The sequence below is a fragment of the Ranitomeya variabilis genome, chromosome 3 (assembly GCF_051348905.1).
Source record: "Ranitomeya variabilis isolate aRanVar5 chromosome 3, aRanVar5.hap1, whole genome shotgun sequence".
Lineage (NCBI taxonomy): Eukaryota > Metazoa > Chordata > Amphibia > Anura > Dendrobatidae > Ranitomeya > Ranitomeya variabilis.
Genome location: NC_135234.1, coordinates 668,389,135 through 668,411,606, shown reverse-complemented (window position 1 = coordinate 668,411,606; position 22,472 = coordinate 668,389,135). Strand labels below are relative to the sequence as shown.

Sequence of the window (22,472 nt, the reverse complement as noted above, 5' to 3'; positions counted from 1 at the left end):
GATCGCTGTTATGTAGCAGAGCCGATCGGGCTGTGCCTGCTTCTAGCCTCCCATGGAGGCTATAGAAGCATGGTAAAAGTTAAAAAAAATGTGAAAAAAATAAAAAAAATATAAAAGTTTAAATCACCCCCCTTTCGCCCCAATCAAAATAAATCAATAAAAAAAAAACCCAACCTACACATATTTGGTATCGCCGCGTTCAGAATCGCCCGATCTATCAATAAAAAAAAAGCATTAACCTGATCGCTAAACGGCGTAATGAAAAAAAAAATCGAAACGCCAGATTTACGTTTTTTTGGTCGCCACAACATTGCATTAAAATGCAATAACGGGCGATCAAAAGAACGTATCTGCACCAAAATGCTATCATTAAAAATGCCAGCTCGGCACGCAAAAAATAAGCCCTCACCCGACCCCAGATCACGAAAAATGGAGACGCTACGGGTATCGGAAAATGGCGCAATTTTATTTATTTATTTTTTTGCAAAGTTTGGAATTTTTTTTCACCACTTAGGTAAAAAACAACCTAGTCATGTTAGGTGTCTATGAACTCGTAATGACCTGGAGAATCACAATGGCAGGTCAGTTTTAGCATTTAGTGAACCTAGCAAAAAAGCCAAACAAAAAACAAGTGTGGGATTGCACTTTTTTTGCAATTTCACCGCACTTGGAATTTTTTTCCCTTTTTCTAGTACACGACATGGTAAAACCAATGATGTCGTTCAAAAGTACAACTCGTCCCGCAAAAAATAAGCCCTCACATGGCCAAATTGACGGAAAAATAAAAAAGTTATGGCTCTGGGAAGGAGGGGAGTGAAAAACGAATACGGAAAAACGGAAAATCCCACGGTCATGAAGGGGTTAATTGTTGCTAGAGCTGTATATCTTTAGACAGCGGCCTCAGTCTCATTTTCCTCTGCATCCTTCTTAGGCTCTGTGCACACGCTGCGGATATTGCTGCGGATCCGCAGCGTTTCCGCAGCTGCGGGTCCGCAGCAGTTTCCCATGAGTTTACATTGCAATGTAAACCTATTGGAAACAGAAGACGCTGTGCCCATGCTGCGGAAAAAAACGCGCGGAAATGCTGCGGTTTACATTCCGCAGCATGTCACTTCTTTCTGCGGATTCTGCAGCGGCTTTACACCTGCTCAAATAGAAAACCGCAGGTGTAAAACCGCAGTGAAATCCGCAGAAAAACCACGGTAAATCTGTGGTAAATCCGCGATAAATCTGCAGCAAAAACGCAGCGTTTTTGCACTGCAGATTTATCAATTCCGCTGCGGAAAAATCCACAGTGGACCATTATACGTGTGCACATACCCTTAGGCTACTTTCACACTAGCGTTAACTGCATTACGTCGCAAATCCGTTTTTTTGCCGAAAAAACGGATGCGTCAAAAAAGTGAAAAACGTATGCAACGCATACAGCATTTCGACGGATCCGTCGCAAATCCGTTAAACGTTTCCGTCGAAAATACTGGATGCGTTGCATACGTTGCATCCGTTTTTACCATCCGTTGCATCCGTTTTTACGACTGATCCGTTTTTAAAAGGGAGGCTCCCAAATTTGATTGGCTACTGGAAAATATGGAAAACTATATAGTTACTGTTTTTACAGCCCATCTTTGAGGGTTTTAGTTTTGTGGCAGCGATGGAAGGTGTTCTTGTGAGCATTGCTAGTTTGGTTACCGACATTATCTTTGAGACGAATCGCCTGGATATCATAGTGCGGGAGAAGGAGGCGGCAGCGGAAAAACGGAGGATGCTTCTGCAGCAACGGAGACGGAGGCGACTCTGGATACATCCGATTAATGAACTACGGATGATGATAAAGGGATCCAAACCCTAACCCTACCCCTAACCTCACCCCTAACCGTTTAATGAACATTTTCTGACAGTCATAGTGCCACGTATTTCAGTGCCACGTATTTCAGTGCCACGTATTTCAGTGCCACGTGTTTAAGTGTCACGTATTTAAGTGTCACGTATATAAGTGTCACGTATATAAGTGCCACGTATATAAGTGCCACGTATATAAGTGCCACGTATTTCAGTGCCACGTATTTCAGTGCCACGTATATAAGTGCCACGTATATAAGTGCCACGTATTTCAGTGCCACGTATATAAGTGCCATGTATATAAGTGCCACGTATAACCACGTAGTTATAGTATTTATAGTACGTGGCACTGAAATACGTGGCACTTATATACGTGGCACTTATATACGTGGCACTTAAATACGTGGCTGGCTGGGGTCTTGTGGCTGGCAGTCTTCTCTCTGGGTCTTGCTGGCATATGTGGGGTTGAAGGCCCAGGCCAGGTTTATATAGATTTGGGGGTGTCTGGCCAATTGGCAACAAAATCCAGCTTCTGAGCATGCTCAGTGCAAAAAAACGTATTGCAGCGCTGCATTGCGTTGTACGACGTGTCCCGACGCATCCGTCGCTCATAGGCTTCCATTGTAGCCAACGACGTATGCCACAGGATGCGTCGCGACACGTTTTTTAGGCGGAGACAAAAAACGTTACAAGCAACGTTTTTTGCCGACGACGTGTGGCCAAATTTCGACGCATCCGTCGTAAAACGGACACGACGTATGCCAATCCGTCGCAATACGTCGCCAATACAAGTCTATGGGGAAAAAACGCATCCAGCAAAAACTTTTGCTGGATGCGTTTTTTCTGAAAAAAGACGTTTTGAGACGTAATGCAGTTAACGCTAGTGTGAAAGTAGCCTTACTGTGTGCATTGCTCCAAAACAACACGACACAGCAGCTACCGTCTGCCTCCAGCCCCCGCACCTGTTACATTCTTGTACAGTTGGCACTGGACATGTTACATATGTATACTCTGCAGATACAGTTCAGTCACTTGCTGCTTGCAAACTTTGCTTGATGCTGGTAGCACCCTGCAGTGTATTGTGTCTGTGACTGAAGTCCTATGTAAATAACTCTGTATTACGGCCACCCATGTGTAGGATCAGAAGTGCATGTTATTATGTGGGGTATACATTTTCAGCACAGATGCGCAAATAATCCCAGGAATTATTTTCCAGAAGTGAAATGTATTAACAACATTTGATTTACCGGTAATTGGAATATTAAATAACTTCTTCAATATGATTTCCTTCATTTGTGATGCAAAGATTGCTGTGCTTTGCAAAGTTATATTATAGTTAATTAAATTCATTAAAATGATAGTTAATGAGAATTTCTATGTGTCCGGACTTTAGAAACAACTTGTATAACGAACGGAGGGTGACAAAACAATCATTTCCGTCCCGTGGAAAACTATTGGTGAAATGTATTGGACTGACTTACAATTTATTTTTAAATTTTGGCCATTATGACAATGCGAGGTGAGATCAGCCGAGACGCCTCTGCTGGGGAGGACGATGCCGGGCTCTGTTCTGCAGATGGAAGGAAGGAGCATCATCCTGTTGCAGTCACCGATATCATTAGTCAGCGGCCCCAGTCTCATTTTCGTCTGCATCCTTCTTAGTGTGTACATTGCTCCAAAACAACACGACACAGCAGCGCATCTGTGACTTTGTGCAAGACACAATTCAAATAGATGGCACCAGGCGCCAACTTGTTTCTGCATATGGTTCCAGGAATCAGGGACCTGTGTTAGGAAATCGCTGTCTATTTTCATAAGGAAAGGCTTCAGCATTTACAGTATTACTGTATGTATACACATTATATATACATACTGTATATATAAAAGCTGTCTGATGTACTGGTGCTGAGTATGCCAACTGGCACAATTTATTATTTATCCCCTGGTTTACATAGGACTGCAGGTAAACCAACTATTTATTAATATTATTATTATAAACCTAATATTATTATAAGTACTGGTAAACTTATTTCCCATCTTGTAACAGGTTTCCTTAAACATCGTCGATGCTGAAAATCCATTGTAAAGTTCAAAATGCAGAGGGATTCTAGTTTATTAAAGGTTGATTTGCAGACTTGGCATCTTTCTAAAATTAGATACAGAAAAAGGATTGTACTGTGCTCATTAATAGAGATCTCAGGGTTGGCAAATGCCCACTTATTTCCTCTATCAGGATTGTTTTGATCTAAAGCTCAGTCATAAAAACTCACTGATGAGTTCATTTTAATTAAATATTGCAGTGAAAATCAATGTCAGGGAAACATTGTGACAGATTGGACTTGGCACAAAGATGACCGTTGTGTATGTCGTTGGCAGAACCCATTGGCAATATCCATTGATAGTCTATTGTGTATAGACACCATCAGACTCCACTGACCCTCCATTTCCTGAGGAAGCATCATAGTTGTCATTTTTTTTTATGTGGTTTACTCTCTACCCTAACCCCCTGGCACGAGGGACTGTGTAGATCCTTCTCACCCTAACCTCTGCCCAGACTTAAGGCTGGTATCTAATCTGGCAGATGCAATTATGCTCTTCAAAGCTAACCTGTCATTGGGATTTTGCTCAGTAACTACAGACATTATCATATTGCCAATGTTATACTTATTAAAATGATACTCAGAGTGAGAAATCTGTCTTGTGGTTCTTGTGTAATCGGTGTTGGAAGTTTTCAGTTAATGAGATGCCCGTGCTCTGGCTGGGACTGTAGAGAAACCAAGGAAATACCTGCCCACAAGCTGCCCTAAAGCATAAAAAGTCTGTCTCTCTCTCTGTCTCTATGATGAGGAATATGTTGGTGGGTGGTCGCCTAGCTAACGTTCAATTATTTGCCTATTTTGGTATTTTTTTTCTATTGTTATTACAATTGACCACCCTAACTAATGAAACTGTGCCGAAAATTCATCACGCCATTTGACGTCAGACCATTGATGAACTCGTGGAGTTGACTGGGATTTCATAGAGTTACTGGCATCAACGTTCAACTGAGAAAATTGGGCATTAAATGAGGTGCAGCAAAATTCGTTCCTCACCTGCTCAACCCCTGACCAGAGACACAAACGCTGTCTGTGAATGGAGAATACTTTGAAGGAAGCTGTAGTTTCAGGGGACTGTAGTTGGGTACTCCCTCGTAACAACCATTTTGAAATTTTTTTTTTTACAAAAAAAGAAACAAACCTTAATAGCCACATTTTGTTCATGTGAGTCATCCCAAAAGGAGCAAAAGATTGGACAACTCAAGCCCGTACCAAGAGTATCTTGCCATCCAGAATACGATTCCTATTTCTTTTGTGTACTCCTTCATATACCAGTGGTCAACAGCCTATGTCTCTCTTGTTGCAAGTGCAGAGATGGAAATGGGGGTAGCTTAGCTATTGTGAAAAGTCATAAGCCCCTGTTAGCACATCGCTCCGGTCATGCACCGACACAAGAAAATCTCTTGTGTTAAGCATAAGACTGAAAGAGATTCTGCTGGGTTCTAGGATGGAGCAACTACAAGAAGTTCAGGGCACTTGACCTAATTGAACTATATGAATTAGTCACAGTATATTATGTACTTTTTAAAGCTGATTTTTGTATTTTTGGGAGTCCAGAAAGCATTTTTAAATCTTTTGAACTCCGTTTGGGAGCAACTTAAAATACACTGCTCAAAAAAATAAAGGGAACACTAAAATCCCACATCCTAGATATCACTGAATGAAATATTCCAGTTGTAAATCTTTATTCATTACATAATGGAATGTGTTGAGAACAATAAAACGTAAAAACTATCAATATAAATCACAACTAATATCCCACGGAGGTCTGAAGTTGGAATGATGCTCAAAATCAAAGTGGAAAATTAAGTTACAGGCTGATCCAACTTCAGTGGAAATGCCTCAAGACAAGGAAATGATGCTCAGTAGTGTGTGCCCTCCATGTGTCTGCATGACCTCCCTACAATGCCTGGGCATGCTCCTGATGAGGCGGCGGATGGTTTCCTGGGGGATCCTCCTCCAAGACCTGGACTAAAGCATCTACCAACTCCTGGACAGTCTGTGGTGCAACGTGACGTTGGTGGATGGTGCGAGACATGATGTCCCAGATGTGTTCAATCGGATTCAGGTCTGGGGAACGCGCAGGCCAGTCCATAGCTTCAATGCTTCATCTTGCAGGAACTGCTGACACACTCCAGCCAAATGAGGTCTGGCATTGTCCTGCATTAGGAGAAACCCAGGGCCAATCGCACCAGCATATGGTCTCACAAAGGGTCTGAGGATCTCATCTCGGTACCTAATAGCAGTCAGGCTACCTCTGGCGAGCACATGGAGGGCTGTGCGGCCCTCCAAAGAAATGCCACCCCACACCATTACTGACCCACTGCCAAGCCGGTCATGCTGAAGGATGTTGCAGGCAGCAGATCGCTCTCTACGGCGTCTCCAGACTCTGTCATGTCTGTCACATGTGCTCAGTGTGAACCTGCTTTCATTTGTGAAGAGCACAGGGCGCTAGTGGCGAATTTGCCAATCCTGGTGTTCTATGGCAAATGCCAAGCGTCCTGCATGGTGTTGGACTGTGAACACAGCCCCATCTGTTGATGTCGGGCACTCAGACCATCCTCATGGAGTCAGTTTCTAACCGTTTGTGCAGACACATGCACATTTGTGGCCTGCTGGAGGTAATTTTGCAGGGCTCTGGCAGTGCTCCTCCTGTACCTCCTTTCACAAAGGCTTAGGTAGCGGTCCTGCTGCTGGGTTGTTGTCCTCCTATGGCCCCCTCCACGTCTCCTAGTGTACTGGCCTGTCTCCTGGTAGCGCTTCAAGCTTCTGGACACTATATGTTATATCTTTTATGGATTCTTTATAAATGGAAGCCATGACAAGTGTGTAAACAGAATGTTATTAATTTAGAAATGATTGACTTTTTGAGGGGTGTGACAAAACACTCCGGGATCGCCTTTGCTGGGGTCAAAGGTCACGTGGTTTGTGCATTGAATTCTGAGGCGACAGCAGGTTTCTTAGCAAGCTGACTTCAGGTCAGGTTTATTAACGTGAAAGTAACATAGAAAAAACAACGCATAAAAATAAATCCTAGCCTGTCCGGCACTAACTAACAGATACGTTGCTATCTCAACAACTGGGGGGCTTCTCCCTCCCAGCTAACAGCACACAGTCCTTGAGCACAGCTCTCACTCACGTTTGTCTCACACAGACAGGCAATCTGTGTGCCCCAGGCTGACTCCGGAAACCCTCAGCTGGTCATCCTTTATTCCCGCACTCATTAACCCATCATTATCCTGAAGATACTGAGCGGCCTAATTCACATAGGACAAATACCTGGGTGAGATATACCTGCCCCCGACTACCAGACCGACATGATTCTTACATATCCTCCCCCCCTGCTCAGACCACTCAGGTCGAGCAAGAACACTCTCGAAACAGTGCACTCGGGACAGGGCATCAGCGTTCCCCATCTGCACCCCGGGGCGGTGCTCCACCGTGAAAGAGTAAGCCTGCAGGGCAAGGAACCACCGGGTTACCCGACTATTACGGTCTTTGTGGAGGTGCATCCACTTGAGAGGGGCATGGTCCGTGACCAGCTTAAACTTCCTACCTGCCAGGTAGTACTTGAGGGAGTCGAGAGCCCATTTAATGGCTAGGCACTCTTTTTCAACCACGGCATACCTCTGCTCATGTACATTCAGTTTCCGGCTGAGGTAAAGGACCGGGTGTTCGACTCCGTCCCTCACCTGGGAAAGTACAGCTCCGACCCCAGTATCAGAAGCATCAGTTTGGACCACAAACTCGCTGCTGAAATCAGGAGTCACTAGTACGGGCTGAGAGCACAAAGCTCGCTTCAGGCTGTGGAAGGCCTCTCCAGCCGCTGAGGTCCATTTTACCATGACGGAACCCTTCCCTTTGGTAAGATCCGTCAAGGGGGTAGCCATGGCTGCAAAATTGGGTATGAACCGGCGATAATAGCTGGCGATCCCCAGGAAAGCTTGTACTTGTTTCTTGTTCACTGGTTACGGCCAGCCCTGAATTGCCTGTATTTTGTCGATCTGTGGTTTAACCACTCCTCTGCCAATCACGTATCCCAAGTATCGGGCTTCTTCAAGCCCGATGTGGCATTTCTTGGGGTTTGCCGTTAGGCCTGCATCTCGTAGGTCATCAATCGCCGCCTGTACCTTCCGGAGGTGAGTTTCCCAGTCCAAGCTGTAAATTACGATGTCATCCAGGTAGGCCGAAGCGTACTGCCTGTGGGGCCTCAAGACTCAATCCATCAACCTCTGGAACGTTGCTGGAGCTCCGTGAAGTCCAAACGGCATGTAGACATACTGGAACAGACCTTCCGGTGTAGCAAATGCCATCTTCTCCCTGGCCGCCTCGGCCAGGGGGATCTGCCAGTACCCCTTTGTTAGATCCAGGGTCGTAATGTATCGGGCTTTACCCAGCCGGTCGATTAACTCATCGACCCGAGGCATAGGGTACGCATCAAATTTAGAAGCCGCATTCAGTTTCCTAAAGTCATTACAAAACCAAATGGAGCCATCCGGCTTAGGTATCAACACGATTGGACTGGACCAGGCGCTGTGTGACTCCTCAATGACTCCTAAGTCCAACATTGCCACCACCTCCCGGGAGACGGCTTCACGGCGTGCTTCCGGAATCCGGTATGGCTTCACATGAACTGTGACACCAGGCTCTGTAACAATCTCATGTTTCACCAGCTTAGTCCGGCCAGGTTTTTCTGAGAAAAACTGTCGGTTCTGTAACAAAAACTGCTTAACCTCAGATTTTTGTTGTTCCGAGAGAGTCTCGGCAATCTGCACCTCCGGTACGGTAGGTGCGAAAACCGGATGAGGCAGCTCCGCCGTTAGGGCAGAGCGGTCTTTCCAGGGTTTTATCAGATTCACATGATAAATCTGTTCTGGTTTTCTCTTACCGGGCTGGTACACTTTATAGTTCACTTCACCAACTCTTTCCTTGACCTCAAAGGGGCCCTGCCATTTCGCCAGAAATTTACTATCCACTGTAGGGATTAGGACCAACACCCTATCCCCAGATGCAAACGTACGGACCCTAGCACCTCTATCGTAACTTTGCCTCTAAGCTCCCTGGGCCTGTAACATATGGTCCCTAACAACGGGCATGACCGCGGCAATACGGTCCTGCATTTGTGTTACATGGTCGATCACCATTTTAAAGGGAGTGACTTGACCTTCCCAGGTTTCTTTTGCGACGTCCAACAGTCCCCGGGGACGGCGGGCGTACAACAGTTCGAAAGGCGAAAACCCTGTGGAAGACTGGGGAACTTCCCTAATGGCAAACAGCAAATAGGGTAGCAAGTAATCCCAGTTCTTCCCATCTTTGTCTATCGCCTTCCGGAGCATCTGTTTTAAGGTTTTGTTGAACCGCTCAACCAGGCCATCTGTTTGAGGGTGGTAGACAGACGTACGCAACTGGTCTATTTGTAAGAGTCTGCAGAGCTCCTTCATCACCCTTGACATAAAGGGAGTCCCCTGGTTGGTGAGTATCTGTTTTGGAATTCCCACCCGACTAAACACTTGTACCAACTCTTTGGCGATCGTTTTGGTAGCAGTGTTACGCAAAGGGATGGCTTCTGGGTAACGAGTGGCATAGTCCATGATGACGAGGATATGTTGGTGCCCACGTGCAGACCGGGGAAGGGGCCCAACCAGATCCATCCCAATTCTCTCAAAAGGGACTCCAATGATAGGGAGGGGTACCAAAGGGCTACAGAACCGAGTTTTAGGCGCAGAGATTTGGCACTCTGGACAGGACTCACAATAGTTACGTACATCACTATGTATTCCGGGCCACACAAAACAATGCGATATCCTTTCTGTGGTTTTCTGTACCCCCAGATGTCCCCCCATTATATGTCCGTGGGCCAGGTCCAGTACCTTCCACCGATAAGGTTTGGGTACCACTAACTGTTGCACAGTGTCTTCTCCCTTTTTCTCTACCTGGTAGAGCAAATCATTTTCAAGAACCATGTACGGGTACGCTAGCCTAGTGTCAGGTTCTACGGGTACCCCATCTATCATTTTTACATTTTTCCTAGCCGAAGTCAGGGTAGGATCTTTCATTTGCTCGCTGTGGAAGTCATCCAACTGGACTCCCAAATCTGGCAGGCAGGGTGCTGGATGGCTGTCTGCCTCCGCCTCTCGCTGAGTTTCCTCAGTTTCCTCAGTTTCCCCAGTTTCCCCCGCCAGAACTGAGAAGGGGAACTGAAGGTTAGTTTCAATAACCTCCCCAGCAACGTCTTCCTGTGGGACCTCCTCTAGGAGTTCGGGACCTCCAGATGGCATAGGAAAAGACTCACAGCTACCGTGAAGGAGCAACTGAATCTCCCACAACTGCCAGAAATGGGGAAAATCCCTGCCCAGGATTACATCCTGGAACAATGCGGGAACGAGTCCCACTTTGTGTTGCACTGACCCATAGGGAGTGGAAATCGATATGACCGCTGTTAGGTACGAGCAGGTGTCACCATGCACACATGTTACAGAAAATTTGTCAGACGAACCAGATGGAAGTGTCACCAGACTAGCTTTCACCAGAGTCACCACACTTCCAGAGTCTAGTAATGCCACAACATTTTTCCCATCCACAGATAATTCACACAGGTGTTTCGCTATATCATTTTGACCCGCATTCACATTTACTAGCCGAGTAACCAAAGACATGCGTTTCTTAGAGTCTGTAACATCGCACTGCATGGGTTCAGTGGTAACAGGACAGTTCGCAGAAATATGGCCCTTCTCACGGCAGCGGAAACACCTAACAGGCCCCCTACTGAGACCACCGTCCAACACTCTCGGTCTCGGAGTGCGAGCAGTCCCGTGTTCCTCCCCCACAGTTTTTGGCAATTTTCCTTCACCCGTAGCCGCTGGAACAGTCTTACCGGTTCCACGAGGAGGAGGCACGGACCGGGTGCCAGTGGTTTCGTCGGGAAGTCCTTCTGCCACGGAATAACGCTCGACCAGCTCCACAAGTTGATCCGCTGTCATGGGATTTCCTTGGCTTACCCACCTTTTCAGCGCTGGGGGTAGTACTCTCAGGTACTTGTCCAAGACAATCCGCTGGATTATTTCGGGTGTTGTCAGTACCTCGGGTTGCAGCCATTTCTTTGTCAAGCAGATCAGGTCGAACATCTGAGACCGCGCCGGTTTATCTTGCTGGTATGTCCACTGGTGTACCCTCTGTGCACGGACAGCCGCCGTCGTTACACCCAGCCGGGCCAGGATCTCAACTTTCAGCTTCTCAAAGTCCTGAGCGACTTCCGGGTCCAAGTCATGGTAAGCTTTTTGGGCCTCGCCGGAGAGAAACGGAGCAATCAAATTGGCCCATCGTGCCTTCGGCCACTTCTCCCTCAATGCCGTCCGCTCAAACGTTGTCAGGTATGCCTCGACGTCATCTTCTGCAGTCAACTTTTGCCAGTATCGACTCACATGGATCCTTCTGGACTCTGCTTCCGGGTCTGCCTCAGGCATGCTCACCAGGCGCTGCGCCACCTGTTGGAGAAGCTGGCGGTCTGCAACCATCATGTCCATTAACTCCTTCAGCTGTGCGGCCATCAAGCGATTAGCTTCATGCTGTGCGGCAGTGGCCTGCTGCTGTACGGCAGTGGACTGTACTAGGGCTTTCACCACGTCTTCCATACTGTCGCCTGTGCCACGTAATTGCCCACGTTCTCCACCACAATGTGACAAAACACTCCGGGATCACCTTTGCTGGGGTCAAAGGTCACGTGGTTTGTGCATTGAATTCTGAGGCGACAGCAGGTTTCTTAGCAAGCTGACTTCAGGTCAGGTTTATTAACGTGAAAGTAACATAGAAAAAACAAAGCATAAAAATAAATCCTAGCCTGTCCGGCACTAACTAACAGATACGTTGCTATCTCAACTGGGGGGGCTTCTCCCTCCCAGCTAACAACACACAGTCCTTGAGCACAGCTCTCACTCACGTTTGTCTCACACAGACAGGCAATCTGTGTGCCCCAGGCTGACTCCGGAAACCCTCAGCTGGTCATCCTTTATTCCCGCACTCATTAACCCATCATTATCCTGAAGATACTGAGCGGCCTAATTCACATAGGACAAATACCTGGGTGAGATATACCTGCCCCCGACTACCAGACCGACATGATTCTTACAGGGGGTATTAGTCTACAATTTGTGACTCTGACTGCTGCAAAATATATAGTGATAGAACAAAAAACCTGACCAGCACCTCCATATAGTGTGAACAGATGCCTTCTGCAATGAATTCATAACTTGCAAAAAGGAGGAACGCAGCAGCATTCTGTAGAGACCAATATACTGCATATGCAAACACAAAATCTAGCATAATTGCTGAGTAAACGTTAATAAAAAGTAAAAAATAATTAAATTACTTACAAAAGTGAAGGTTCTTAGCACATAAATTGGACAGTTCATGTGAGCCCATCAACCGCGACAAGGTGACACTTCTCTGATGGGTCCTATCATCTAAAACATGCCTCTCTTGTGCTGTAAATCTACAGTGTGAATGGGCAACATATCTCTCCTGGGTTACTGTCACGGGAAGCCTAGGTAGGCAAGAGCTAATAACCCAGGCCCCTGCGATCTCCCTCAACTCTGGGAAACCTGTTATGATCCGGTGACCTTGGAGCCCGCATGAGACTTTCTCAGGAGTAGGTGGTACCTGTACTGACCGCAAACCCTAAACTGTCACCGCAACTAGAAGTAGCCGTGGGGTGTACCTAACACATCCTAGACACCTCGACACAGCCGGAGGACTAAATACCCCTATAGATGGAAATGGGAATTCTATCTTGCCTCAGAGCAGAACCCCAAAGGATAGGCAGCCCCCCACAAATATTGACTGTGAGTATTAGAGGAAAGACACACGCAGGCAGAAATCAGGATTTTAGCAAAAGAGGCCACACTAGCTAAATAGGAAAGGATAGGACAGAATACTAAGCGGTCAGTATTAAAACCCTAAAAATATCCACAGCAGATAATACAAAAATTCCACCATCTAACTAAAGAAATGGAATGTATATCTGCATCTCCTGAGAATCCAACTTGACTGAAATATCCAAACACAGTCTAAGCTGGACAAGAAAAAACATTGAATAGCACTGAATTGTAAAGCACACAGCATGTGTGCTGTAGAAACAAAACCAGACGCTTATCTTTGCTGATTTGGCAGCAGGGCAGGAGGAACCAGACAGAGATGCAAAACCTCCAAGAACAATGGACAACTGGCAAGGGCTAATGAATTCTGCACACCTAAATATCCCAGTCAGAGCTGCAATCAGCAGGGACACCTGCCCAGGATTGCAACCCAGGGACAACTGCATTACTACCAACAAACACCGGAGGGAACCCAAGAGCAGAATTCACAACAGAAACCCTGACTGACCCTCTCTCAGAGTTTACACTGATGGTGTGCATGTCTGGGCCTCCACCCTCACCCTGTCTCCTGTTTCAACCCTAGGCTGAAACCTCCACCCACCACTCAGTGACGAGACCACACACCAATACCCACAGTTAGCACAGACAAGGATAACAGAAAATGTGCACCACGCCGCAGTCACACAGGAATTTACTATAAGTGCACAGGGCAAAACAAATACAAATAAAGGAAGGAGAAAATATGACAAAGGGAGATACACCACCAGATACGATTCTCCAACTCCTAGACCACCACTCCAGACTGAGATAACCAAGCACAAAGCCGAAGCTATAATCGGCGACGCCCAATGTTCAGAAGAACTATTTAAAGGCAGTGGGCGTGACCCAGCTTCCAATCCGAGCACCAGCTAAATTAACCCCGGACCAGCTAGATAAAAACTAGCCGACGCCACTGAGCGCATAGTGGACAAAAGCGGAATTACCGCTGTCTGTCGAACGCCCTAGTATGAACAGCGTCCGACATGACAGTACCCCGCCTTCTACGAGGGACCCCAGGGCCCTCACGACTTATAGGACCCGGCTTGTCCGCATGGCTTTGGTGAAATATACTGACCAGCCGATCCGCATGAATGTCCGAGGCTGGTACCCAAGACCTCTCTTCAGGCCCATAACCACGCCAGTGTACCAAGTACTGTAAAGTGCGGTGCACTACATGAGAGTCAACCACCTTAGAGACTTCAAATTCCAAATTACCATCCACCAAGGCTGGAGGTGGCATCGGCGCCGCGTCCACGGAACCCATCACCTTCTTTAAAAGAGATCTGTGGAACACGTTGTGTATCTTATACACCGTAGGAAGCTCCAATCGGTACGCTACTGGGTTAATGACGGCGGTGACCCTAAATGGACCAATAAACCTAGGACCCAATTTAAGGGATGGTATTTTGAGTCTTATGTTTTTTTGTGGATAACCACACCCAGTCATCCACAGTCAGGTCCGGACCTGGCACACGCCTACTGTCAGCCACACGTTTGTACCTAGCACCCACACTCAGCAAGCGCTGTTTAACTCTCCTCCAGACTGATGACAGTTGTGCTCCTAACTGGTCTTTCTCCGGGACGCCGAAAGAGCCCCTCTGACTCAAAGTGCAAAATTGAGGATGTAGCCCGTAAACACAAAAAAACGGAGACTCCCCAGAAGACTCCTGGTGGTGATTATTGATGGCAAACTCAGCCAAAGGAAGGAACATCGACCACTCCTCCTGGTTATCAGAAACAAAGCAGCGTAAGTACTGCTCCAAATTTTGGTTCATACGCTCAGTCTGACCATTTGACTGAGGATGAAACGCCGAAGAATGAGACAACTTGATCCCCAGCCGTGAGCAAAACGCTTTCCAAAATTTTGCCACAAACTGAGTACCTCTATCAGAAACAATGTCAGACAGAACCCCATGAAGTCTGACCACCTCCTGCACAAATACCTGAGCCAGAGTCTTAGCGTTAGGCAACGAAGGCAAAGACATAAAGTCTGACATTTTTGAGAACCGATCAACAATCACCAAAATGACCGTGTTCCCGGCTGAGGAGGGCAAGTCAGTGATAAAATCCATGGAGATCTCCGTCCATGGCTTACTAGGTACCTCGAGAGGAAGTAGCGTGCCAACAGGACGGGAACAGGGCGTCTTAGCCCTAGCGCACGTGGTGCAAGCTGACACGTATGAGGCCACGTCCTGTCGGATTTTGGGCCACCAAAACCGACGTGACACCAACTCCAAAGTACCCCTGACCCCTGGGTGGCCAGCCAGGACAGCATCATGATGCTCCGCCAAAACCTTTAAGCGGAGATGAAGCAGTACAAACGATTTGTTGATGGGAAGCTCAGATGGTACCTCCTCCTGGGCCTCGGCAATCTCAGCCTCAACCTCGGTTGTGAGAGCCGAAACCACAACACCCTTTTGGAGGATGGGTACCGGATCTTCACGAGGTTCTCCCCCCGGAAAACACCTGGACAGAGTGTCCGCCTTAGTGTTTTCAGACCCTGGTCTGTAAGTAACAACAAAGTTGAACCGCGTGAAAAACAATGCCCAGTGAGCCTGCCTGGGAGATAGACGCTTGGCAGACTCCAAATAAAGCAAATTCTTATGGTCGGTAATTACAGTAACCTGATGAACCGACCCCTCCAAGAAGTGTCGCCATTCCTCAAAGGCCAACTTGATTGCCAACAATTCCCTGTTGCCGATATCATAATTACGTTCGGCAGACGACAGTTTCTTGGAGAAATAGGCGCAAGGACGCAAATCGCTCAAGGATGAGCCTTGTGACAACACCGCCCCCACACCAACCTCAGACGCATCGACTTCCACGACAAAAGGTTTCGATACGTCCGGCTGCACAAGAATGAGGGCCGAAACAAAACTGTTCTTAAGAAATTCAAATGCGCGCACAGCAGCCTCAGGCCAAACGGAGAAATTGGTACCCTTTTTAGTCATGTCAGTTAGCGGTTTAGCAATGATAGAAAAATCTTTGATAAACTTCCTATAGTAGTTAGAAAACCCAAGGAACCGCTGAAGTGCTTTTAGGTTATCAGGCCATTCCCAACGCAACACCGCTTGCACCTTAGCGGCGTCCATTTTAAACCCAGAAGCAGACACAATATAACCCAAGAAAGGCAACTCCGGAACCGAAAATACACATTTCTCAAGCTGTGCATAGAGCTTATTCTCTATGAGAAGCTGTAACACCTGCCTGACATGATCTAAATGAGTATCACGGTCGCAAGAATATATGAGATTGTCATCTAGGTACACAATAACGAATTTCCCCAAAACATGCGAGAACACATCATTTATGAAATGTTGGAACACTGCAGGTGCGTTTGTCAACCCAAATGGCATCACCAAATTTTCAAAATGACCCTCGGGGGTATTAAAAGCCGTCTTCCACTCATCACCTTGACGGACTCTTATGAGGTTGTATGCCCCCCTGAGGTCAAGCTTGGTAAACCACTTAGCACCTGCCACCTGGTTGAACAAATCTGGTATCAGTGGCATAGGGTATGGATCACGAACCGTAATCTGGTTCAATTCCCTGAAATCCAGACACGGGCGTAGTCCGCCATCTTTCTTCTTTACGAAGAAGAACCCCGCTGCCACAGGCGAGGATGACGGCCTGATGTGCCCTTTGCTCAAACTGTCAGCAATGTAATCCTTTAACGCTTGTCTCTCCGGACCGGAGATGTTAAACATCCTTGCTTTAGGCAATTTGGCCCCTGGTTTAAACCTGATAGTACAGACATAGGGGCGATGTGGTGGCAACTCTGAACAACCCTTCTCAGAGAACACATCCGCAAAATCCAGAAGTGACTCAGGAACGCTTGAAGTCACAGCAGACACACATGTGGCCAGGCAATTCTCCTGGCAGAATTCGCTCCACTGAATTATGTCCTGAGTTTTCCAGTCAATAACCGGGTTGTGCATAGACAACCATGGAAAACCCAAAACCACATGTGCAGGAAGATTCCTGAGCACCTTACATGTAACCTGCTCAAAATGTAGAACCCCAATGTGGAGTTTCACCTCAGCCACAAACTCAGTAATCTCCCCCTGTGAGAGAGGAGCAGCATTGATGGTGACCACGCGGATAGGATGAGGCATTTTTTCGATCTTAAAACCATCTGTGCGCGCAAACTCCTCATCAATGAGATTTGTGGCAGAACCACTATCCACAAAAACAGTGATTGGCAGCTCTCTGCCAGCGACAATATCTTTGGCAGGGAGCATGCATTGAGAAACCACCATGGAGGATATGTATAAGGTCAGATTGGTCTCCTCCACACCCTCTGAGTTTAGAAGTTTTCCGCCGTTGCGTTTTTCTTAGACAGCAGAGGACAAATGTTAACAAAATGACCAGTTTTACCACAGTAAAAACAGGCTCCCTGCTTCTTGAGCACAGGGGCTCGATGCTTAACATGTGACACCCCTGCGATTTGCATAGGTTCCGTGGGCTCACCTGCAGCAACCTCACGTGAACCTAAACCCTCTCCCATAGGCGATGTCTCATGCTCCCCCTGACGCAAACGGCGATCAATGCGGACAACAAGACTCATAGCGGAATCTAGAGAAGCAGGAGTCTCGTACATCAGGAGGGCTTTTTTAACCCTTCCAGGAACCCCATGAATAAACTGACTCCGCAACGCGGGATCATTCCACTGTGTGTCGACCGCCCAGTGGCGAAATTCAGAACAGTAATCCTCTGCAACACGCTCCCCCTGGCGAATAGCGCGTATCTTAGATTCTGCTAGAGCCATTCTGTCAGGATCATCGTAAATGTGTCCAAGAGCAGAAAAAAAACTCTCCACTGAGTTAAATGCAGCAGAATCAGAAGGCAAAGAAAACGCCCATGCTTGAGGATCCCCATTTAGTAATGACAACACCAGGCCCACACGCTGAGCCTCATTACCTGAGGAGATCGGGCGCATACGAAAATACAGTTTGCAAGCTTCACGAAAAGTAACAAATTTACTGCGTTCCCCAGCAAACCTTTCAGGCAAATGAAACTTAGGCTCAGCCACTTTACCTGCCGCTCCAGCTTGCACATTAGATACTGCTAGTCCCTGTTGCTGCACTGCCCCCCTCAACTCAGTGACCTGTAAGGACAGCGCCTCCAACTGGCGGGTTATGGAAGTCATGGGATCCATGGAATTCAAATAATGTTGGCCGATTATAATGTCACGGGAAGCCTAGGTAGGCAAGAGCTAATAACCCAGGCCCCTGCGATCTCCCTCAACTCTGGGAAACCCTGACTGACCCTCTCCCAGAGTTTACACTGATGGTGTGCATGTCTGGGCCTCCACCCTCACCCTGTCTTCTGTTTCAACCCTAGGCTGAAACCTCCACCCACCACCCAGTGACGAGACCACACACCAATACCCACAGGTAGCACAGACAAGGATAACAGAAAATATGCACCACGCCGCAGTCACACAGGAATACACTATAAATGCACAGGGCAAAACAAATACAAATAAAGGAAGGAGAAAATATGACAAAGGGAGATACACCACCAGATACGATTCTCCAACTCCTAGACCACCACTCCAGACCGAGATAACCAAGCACAAAGCAGAAGCTATAATCGGCGACGCCCAATGTTCAGAAGAACTATTTAAAGGCAGTGGGCATGACCCAACTTCCAATCCGAGCACCAGCTAAATTAACCCCGGACCAGCTAGATAAAAACTAGCCGACGCCACTGAGCGCATAGTGGACAAAAGCGGAATTACCGCTGTCTGTCGAACGCCCTAGTATGAACAGCGTCCGACATGAGAGACAAACCAGCACATTTAAGTTGGTAGGAACCAGAGTTTATTATAAACACCCAGGATTTTTGTTCTTTGCAGTGATCCATTGGCGGTTGCTGCCGCCTTCTTTCTGACTCTGCACCCCACATATAAGCCCAAGGGTGTTTATAATCAACTGGTTCCTATCAGCCTATTTATATGTGCAGATTTGTAATCCAGGAGAGGCATGTTGCCCATTCACACTGTAGACTTACAGCACAAGAGAGGCCAATTTATGCGCTAAGTACAGTACCTTCACTTTTGTAAGTAATTTTTGTAAAATATTTTTTAACTTATTTTTACGGTTTACTCAACAATTATGATAGATTTTGTGTTGACATATATATTGGTCTCTACAGAATGCTGCTGCATTCCTCCTTTTTGCAAAATATATAGTGAGCATTGTACCAAAATTAGAGTAATAATAGTACTTTAATTTTCTATTGAACCCCAATTACCACAGATGATGAGATTTGCCCAAATTACCAAAATGAATGTATTATTGGCATGAAATACATCATGCATTTATAAAAATTAGATGTTTAATATTTTGGTGCTTATTTGAAAATGATAAATCTCCATTCTACACTGTGAAAAGGGTATATGAAATAATATACAATTAAGGAGCTAGTTAGTGAAGTCCATGAGCTGGAACAGGCCAGAGAAGATCTGCATTATTAGCTTATTCACCATAACTTAGGGCACGATGTTTTTTGTGCATGGCAATTAAAACCAATGATCCCCTCATTAAATTATACATATGGTATTATATATGCGGTATAAGTCATCTAATTCCTGTTAATCCCTATGATAGCAGGAGGGAACGGGGCTGCCAGTGATCTATGGCTTAGTTGAGGTGGAGAGAGCAATTGCAAGTAATACCACAATGTTCTTGTTTGCAAAAAGTTCTGTAAGCTTTTCTCACAGTGATATTCATAATATGATAGAAAAAAGACACATGTCCAGCAAGTTCAATTGATGAATGGGTAAGGGTGGTCATTTAAAGAGAACCTGTCACCCACAAAATCGAAGGTGAGCTAAGCCCATCGGCATCAGGGGCTTATCTACAGCATTCTGGAATGCTGTAGATAAGCCACCGATGTATCCTGAAAGAGGAGGAAAAGAGGTTAGATTATACTCACCCAGGGGCGCTCCCGGTTCTGTTCTGGTCCAATGGGCATCGCGGTCCGGCGCCTCCCATCTTCTTACGATGACGTCCTCTTCTTGTCTTCACGCTGCGGCTCCGGTTCCGGCGTACTTTGTCTGCCCTGTTGAAGGCAGAGCAAAGTACCGCAGTGCGCAGGCGCCGGGGCTCTCTGACCTTTCCCGGTGCACTGCAGTACTTTGCTCTGCCCTCAAGAGGGCAGACAAAGTACGCCTGCACCAGAGCCACAGCCTGAAGACAAGAAGAGGACGTCATCGTAAGAAGATGAGAGGCCCCGGACCGCCCCGGGTGAGTATAATCTAACCTCTTTTTCTCATCTTTCAGGATACATCAGGGGCTTATCTACAGCATTACAGAATGCTGTAGATAAGCTCCTGATGCCGATGGGCTCAGCTCATCTTCGATTTTGGGGGTTCCCTTTAACCCTTTCATGACCTTTGGATTTTCCGTTTTTCCGTGTTCGTTTTTTGTTCCCCTTCTTCCCAGAGCCATAACTTTTTTATTTTTTCGTCAATATGGCCATGTGAGGGCTTATTTTTTGCTAAATAAGTTGTACTTTTGAACGACATCATTGGTTTTAGCATGTCTTGTACTAGAAAACGGGAAAAAAATTCCAAGTGCGGTGAAATTGCAAAAAAAGTGCAATCCCACACTGGTTTTTTGATTGGCTTTTTTACTAGGTTCACAAAATGCTCAAACTGACCTGACCTTGTGATTCTCCAAGTCATTACGAGTTAATAGACACCAAACATGTGTAGGTTCTCTTTTATCTAAGTGGTGAAAAAAAATTCCAAACTTTGCTTAAAAAAAAAAAAAAAAAATTGCACCATTTTCCGATACCAGTAACGTCTCCATTTTTCATGATCTGGGGTCGGGTGAGGGCTTATTTTTTTGCGTGCTGAGCTGGCATTTTTAATGATAGCATTTTGGTGCAGATACGTTCTTTTGATCGCCCGTTATTGCATTTTAATGCAATGTCGCGGCGACCAAAAAAAACGTAATTCAGGCGTTTCGAATTTTTTTCTCGCTACACCGTTTAGCGATCAGGTTAATCCTTTTTTTTATTGATAGATCGGGCGATTCTGAACGCAGCGATACCAAATATGTGTAGGTTTGGCCTCCCTCCCCAGCTCGAAACGCTCCTCTGCTGTCACTCACATCTTCTTGGTCTTTCTGCACCGCCCCCTCAGCGCTGTTTATGTTTTCAAACCGGCGCCTGCGCTGTGTAGTACTGTTCTGCGCAGGCGCAGTAAGCTCTGGCCGTCTGCCGTCCCAGCCCCGCACTGTGTTATGCATTATGCACAGTGCGGGGCTGGGATTCCAAAGGTGGGGGCCGCACTGCCCACGCAAGCGCAGTGTGAAAGCCTGGCTTGGACGGCAGACGGCCAGAGCTTTACTGCGCCTGCGCAGAACAGTACTACACAGCGCAGGCGCCGGTTTGAAAACGAAAACAGCGCTGAGGGGGCGGCGCAGAAAGACCAAGAAGATGTGAGTGACGGCAGAGGAGCTGGCCAAGCTGGGGAGGGAGGAGCAGCCTACGTGGCTAGAGACACCAATTATGGCTAAGTATCAAATCGCTTTTTTGGGGGTATACTTGAACCTAAAACTAAAAGAGCCACCTTGTTAGGATGCAGCATTACTGCTGCACAAGGTGGCTCTTTTAGTTTATAACGGCTGGAGGGGGGTGACAGTGGCCCTTTAATAATACTCTACCAATAATTACAGTTAAAAAAGCCCTACAATAGCTACTTTGTAGCCAGTAACTATGCAAACATATAGGTCTGCGCAGGAGTTGTAAACATAAAATATTAGGATTTTTTTTAACAGACAATTTGAAATGTGACTTAGTTTTACATTTTATATGCATTGATGCAATAGATAGTTATGCAAAGACAGTCAAAGCATGTCTTAGTATTAAAAAGTGTGTAAAATACTAAGCATGTATATTGGAAATTATTTTTTGTCGTGGACCAATTATTTTAAAAATAAAGTAGAAGCCATTACAATGTAAAAATATAGAAAATGTAAGGCTAGTGACATTAGAACTGCTTATTCTATAGTGGTAAATTCCTGGCAGAGGTATAATTGGAAAATTTATTACGCCTGCTTTCTTGTGCAACCATCTTTATATTCTCTTGTTACACATTATAGCCTCTATTGAATCCAATCAGCATAATATTTAATGATTAACACAAAACAATATTAAAATATTTTATTGTAACTATACAGGGATTACAGAAATATTCCTTGAGTGAAGAGAAAGTTTTGTGTTGGCTCTGCCATAGAGGAGCACTTCAAAAAAGCCTAAATAATGTGCAAAATGCATTGGATTCCCTAATAACTAAGGAGCAGAGTTATTTCTGATTCATCAGCTTACAGACACCCCCACACGCATTGATGAGTTGTTACTGACCTAAAAAATATCAGCTCATGTCATCTAAGGACATGTATGAACTTACAAAACAATTTATGCTCAGCTACTGGTACAGTATTGGTATTTTTATATTACATACTTTTTATCTTTAAAGCGAACCTGTCATCAGGATTTTGCTGAGTAAAGTACAGACACTGTCAGGTTGGCGCTGTTATACTGATTAAAATGATACCTGGGTTGATGAAATCCTTCTTGTGGTTGTTGTTTAATCTATATTTGCAGTGTTTAG

General features: G+C 46.1%; 1 protein-coding gene across 2 annotated transcripts in view; it reads left to right on the top strand.

The window, feature by feature from the left end:
• PDE1B (phosphodiesterase 1B) overlaps nucleotides 1-22,472 on the top strand; it is a 464,528-nt gene that overhangs the window by 13,047 nt on the left and 429,009 nt on the right. The gene's annotated exons all lie outside the window — the stretch shown is intronic.